The sequence below is a fragment of the Boleophthalmus pectinirostris genome, unplaced genomic scaffold (genome assembly GCF_026225935.1).
Source record: "Boleophthalmus pectinirostris isolate CB_2022bp ecotype Guang Dong unplaced genomic scaffold, ASM2622593v1 HiC_scaffold_6, whole genome shotgun sequence".
Taxonomy (NCBI): Eukaryota; Metazoa; Chordata; class Actinopteri; order Gobiiformes; family Gobiidae; genus Boleophthalmus; species Boleophthalmus pectinirostris.
The window spans coordinates 41,198,779-41,203,778 of record NW_026571447.1 but is presented as its reverse complement, the minus strand read 5'-3'; the positions used below and the strand labels follow the sequence as shown (position 1 = coordinate 41,203,778).

Below are 5,000 nucleotides of genomic sequence, written 5' to 3'. Positions count from 1 at the left end.
AAACAGACGAGATAGAACGATTACGACTTTCACACTTGCCATTTTCCTAGACTCGAAAACGGCTGCTGCAGCTTCAGACACGATGCTCCACTTTCTGTTTTTACCGCCCACATGACATCGTGACGTCGTGACACCAGCCTGGTCATGTGACGAGTGTTTCAGGCAGTTTTGTGTTACTGTGTGAATCATGTCTGGATGCAAATCATCGCTGATTCAGTGATACGGTGTTTCATTTCAGTGTAAACATAACCTCAGTAGATTATTCGGTTGTATACGGTGATGTTTTTCTTGATAACGAAACATAACGGAACACTGCAGTTTTTCTTTTTAAATTCATTGAGACAAATTATAATACACAAATGAACAGGCAGTTTATAAAAAGGAAAAAAGAAAGAATACAGCGACACTGAGATGAAGAAAACCAGGCTATTTACTCAGAATTCTTATCGCCAAAAAAGCCCAAAGGAAGTCGTCATCCAAATGGTTCCAAACATTTGCCGGTTTTGTGACGTAAACGTGAACAGAATCCACTGAACTGTCACCTGAGTCTTATTCTGCACCGTGTCTGAGCTGTAAACAACGACAGACCTGGTGGAACCTTCCTGGACGACCCCGGAGCCCTGTTCAGACCCCGAGGAGAGGTCCCCGCTTCGTCCCGCTGAGGCTGTGGGAACCAGAGCGAGGCCGAGTCCAGGGATCAGACCCAGTGGGACCGGCACATACTGGGACACGACCAGAGCGCGCATTCTAAACATGATATCACTCAAACACAGGGTCACGCTGTCCCAAAAACATGAAAAAAAAACCAAGTCCAGTGTAAACACAAAGTTTGCAGAGATCCAAACTTCTTCCTCATTTAAGTGATGTATTCAGAGCGTCCTCACTATTCATCATGATGAGTCTAGAAGAGTTTTTCACAGCTCTCAGAGACTAGAGTGGAGTTTTGCCCGGAGTTTTTAGTATAAAGAACAGGACTGAGGGAGTGTGACGTCACCCTCAACGTTGAGCGCCAGTCAAATGAAGCCCAACGAGGTCAGGGCATGGATCTGTTACAATAATTGGACGGGGTGTAGACTTTTTTCACAACGGCCAGAAGAGCCGCGATGTCGGGCAGACGTCACTTCTGGTTAATGCTTTTCTGTGCAAATCTTCAACCAACAAGGTCCACAAAGAATTTATCCACAACTATCAAAAGAAGAAAGAGCAAAATGTAAAGGAAACAACGAGCCACATCAGTCACACAACAAACTCAGCTCATGTTCTGGTCCTGGAGACGTGGAGCAACTGCACAAATCTCTGAGTCTGTGCAAATCTCCACATCATCAAATCCATTTTTAATTTTAATTGTAGAATCAGTCTGAGTGAACAAGTTCCTTTGGTTTTATTCATGACCTGTGTGATGTTTTTGATGGTTTCACTCGTCTCCAGCTCAAACTGTTCGACCAAATCACAGAGTTTAAAAGTTCACAGCTCACGATTCATGTTCTCACACTGAACAAACGACTTCAACAGAGCGAGACCCTCACGAAAGGCGACTGGATTCAAACAGGTTTGATTATTGCGACTTACGATTGGCGATCGGGAGCTGGTCGTGAGGTTTTAATCGGTTCTCGTTACTCCATGTTACTTTTAAGCCAAAACTCGGCCCAATCACAAAAACAGAAAGCTCAATGTGGGCGCGGGGGGGAGCAGGACTGCACAGCGCAAGAGCCGGCGGGTGGGATGATAAACTGCAATCCCACAAACTAAATATGAGTGTAAAGTGTAAAGTAAAATATACAAATGATTAATGTTTGTCCATCGTACATAATTTGTAGTAATTTGTATTTGCGGACGTGCTCTAATCTTGCACAGAGAACCTCCCCATCTTGCGGGATTTATAAAATATCGCAGATGCGGGCAGGAGCGGGAATGAAAATTCTGTCCAAAGAAAGGGCCAAAGATCTCACCTTGTACACCTGGATTAATGTGTCGTGGCCGTTGTTTCCTTTTAAGTTTTGGTCTTTTTTCTCTTGATAGTTGTGGATAAATTGTTCAGTAATTACACACGGACGGGTCAGGACTAAATCAGGACTAAACCAGGATTAATCTTGGACTTAAAAGAGAGGGAGAACCCCGAGCTCGCAGCACTTACCTTCGTTGCGGCACTTCGCTCTGCTCTGGTCTTTTTGCCTGCGGTCACTTGACGAAGTCCTGGTTCAGTCTTGTTTAGTCCTGGTTCAGTCTTGTTTAGTCCTGGTTTAGTCCTGGTTTAGTCCTGGTTCAGTCCTGGTTTAGTCCTGGTTTAGTCCTGGTTCAGTCCTGGTTTAGTTGGTGTATGCAGTGCAGAAGTCCAGCATCTCGATCTCACAGACATTATTTACTTCTGCTCAGTAAATAAAGTTTGTGAAGTGATGACAGTCGAGTCGCGTCTGTGAATTTGTGCTCGTAGTGAAAAAAGTGAAACCATTTCATTTATTTCATTTTGTGACTGTAATTCTTGAAGCCTTAACTTTTCAATTCATATTCTGATTTCTGTTTCAGTTAGAATGTTTTTAATTTGTGTGTGATTTATCTCAGGCACGGGCGGGTCACGGGTGGAACGTTCAAGGGTCTGGGCGGGTGTCGGGTTCAACTTTGATAAAATCACGGGTTAACGGGCAGTGTTGGGAAAGTTACTTTAAAATGTAATCCCCTACAGATTACAGATTACACACACCAAAATGGAGTTTGTAACGTAATCCATTAAATTACTTAAAGTGAGTAATGTAATCTGAATACTTTGGATTACTTGATTTGCTGTAGAGAAACAAAGACGAGGAAATTTTAACCTTATTAAAAATGTTATTGATAGAAGAAGAGGAGACACGTCCGCGCAGCAGGATTTAGTCCTGTTAAATCCTGTTTTAGTCCTGTTTTAGATCTAGTTTAGTCCTGGTTTAGACCTGGTTTTAGACCTGGTTTAGATCTAGTTTAGACCTGGTTTTAGTCCTGGTTTAGATCTAGTTTAGACCTGGTTTAGACCTGGTTTTAGTCCTGGTTTAGACCTGGTTTAGACCTGGTTTTAGTCCTGGTTTAGATCTAGTTTAGTCCTGGTTTAGACCTGGTTTTAGTCCTGGTTTAGACCTGGTTTTAGTCCTGGTTTAGATCTAGTTTAGTCCTGGTTTAGACCTGGTTTTAGTCCTGGTTTAGATCTAGTTTAGTCCTGGTTTAGACCTGGTTTTAGTCCTGGTTTAGATCTAGTTTAGTCCTGGTTTAGACCTGGTTTTAGTCCTGGTTTAGATCTAGTTTAGACCTGGTTTAGACCTAGTTTTAGTCCTGGTTTAGTCCTGGTTTAGACCTAGTTTTAGTCCTGGTTTAGACCTGGTTTTAGTCCTGGTTTAGTCCTGGTTTAGTCCTGGTTTTAGTCCTGGTTTAGATCTAGTTTAGACCTGGTTTTAGTCCTTGTTTAGTTTCCAGCAGTGAGTGGAATTACCGAAAAAAAATAAAAATAAACATAATGTGAAAACAGGAAAATCCCTCTGTGTAATCCATTTATTTCAACAAAGTAACTGTAATCCAATTACCACTCACTGAAACAGTAACTGTAACTGAATACAGTTACTCATCATTTGTACTCTGATTACTCCAGTACATGTAATCTGTTACTCCCGACACTGGTGCAGGTCTCTAAAAATGGACCTGTGCAGGACTCTGGTCTACAGTCCTAAGATCTCTCCAACAGAAGGTGTGTGGAGTTTAAAAACACAGTGGAGCACTTCCCGTATCGCCACACGATGACATCACAAAGTGTTTTCTGTTTGAGAGAAGAACTGTGCGAACGAAACAAAAACCAGAAGCTCCAGGTCTGTTTGTGACGAGGAGGATCTGGGCCACAGACGGACACACAAATGACAAACACGAGTCTGGAGACGTTTAGTTTGAAGGTCGTTTGAGGAGAAGAAGAAGAAAACCCAACGATGTGACTTCACTTTGTTGAAGCAGCTGCACTTTAAAGCTTTTTTTACAAATCCAAGAACTACAGCGTCCCAGATAAATGCCGCCGCCGCCGCCGTCGTCTGCGCTGTTTGGATTAAAAACATTTGAGGATTAAGTGAAGAGGTTTGGGCACGTTCCAGAGCGACGGCTGTCCACGCTCCGCCAGGGTTTGTGTAACTGGTGAAGACCGGCATGCTAACGACACACACGCTGTAGCAACTTACTGTTAGATAGAGACATGCACATCCAACAAATGTTACGACTGTGTGCTGGGTCCAAAGACAAAAATAATACAAAGAGATCCACACTTCAGATCAATACCTCTGAAAACTGAGGATCTACAGTAGTTTTGATACTAGTTTTAGTATCGATTATTTTCTGATTTTCGATACTTTTCACAGCCCTCGTTGTGAGTGTGAAAGTGGAACAATACATGGCTACAAAAAAAGGACACACATCCGCACTGCAGTTGTCAAATTTTTATTTCTATGATGCCACAATGTGATGTTTACAAATCCAACATTTTACAAATTCATCCTGTTGTTGTGTCACTGAAATTAAAATCTGGGAGCTTCAGCGAACTGCAGTGTGGATCTCTTTCCTTTTTTTGTAGCCACGTATTGTCCGACATTCACACCCACGACCAGGGCTGTCAGAAGTATCGAAAAACAGATAATAATCGATACTAAAACTGGTATCAAAACTACTGTAGATCTTCAATATTCAGAGGTATCGATCCTAAAACGTCTCACTGACAGAAGAAAACAGAACCTTTCCTGAATGTGTGAAGAACGACCTGGAGCTGGACCAGACTCTGACTCTGACCTGGTGTGTGTTTTCATTGTGTGACTCTGACCTGGTATGTGTTTTCAGTGTGTGACTCTGACCTGGTGTGTGTTTTCAGCGTGTGACTCTGACCTGGTGTGTGTTTTCTGACTCTGACCTGGTGTGTGTTTTCAGTGTGTGACTCTGACCTGCTGTGTGTGTTTTCAGCGTGTGACTCTGACCTGGTGTGTGTTTTCAGCGTGTGACTCTGACCTGGT

The 5,000-nt window shown here is 42.8% G+C and overlaps 1 protein-coding gene across 1 annotated transcript in view; it reads left to right on the top strand.

The window, feature by feature from the left end:
- The window catches only part of pear1 (platelet endothelial aggregation receptor 1), a 49,323-nt gene that overhangs the window by 10,066 nt on the left and 34,257 nt on the right, over positions 1–5,000 (top strand).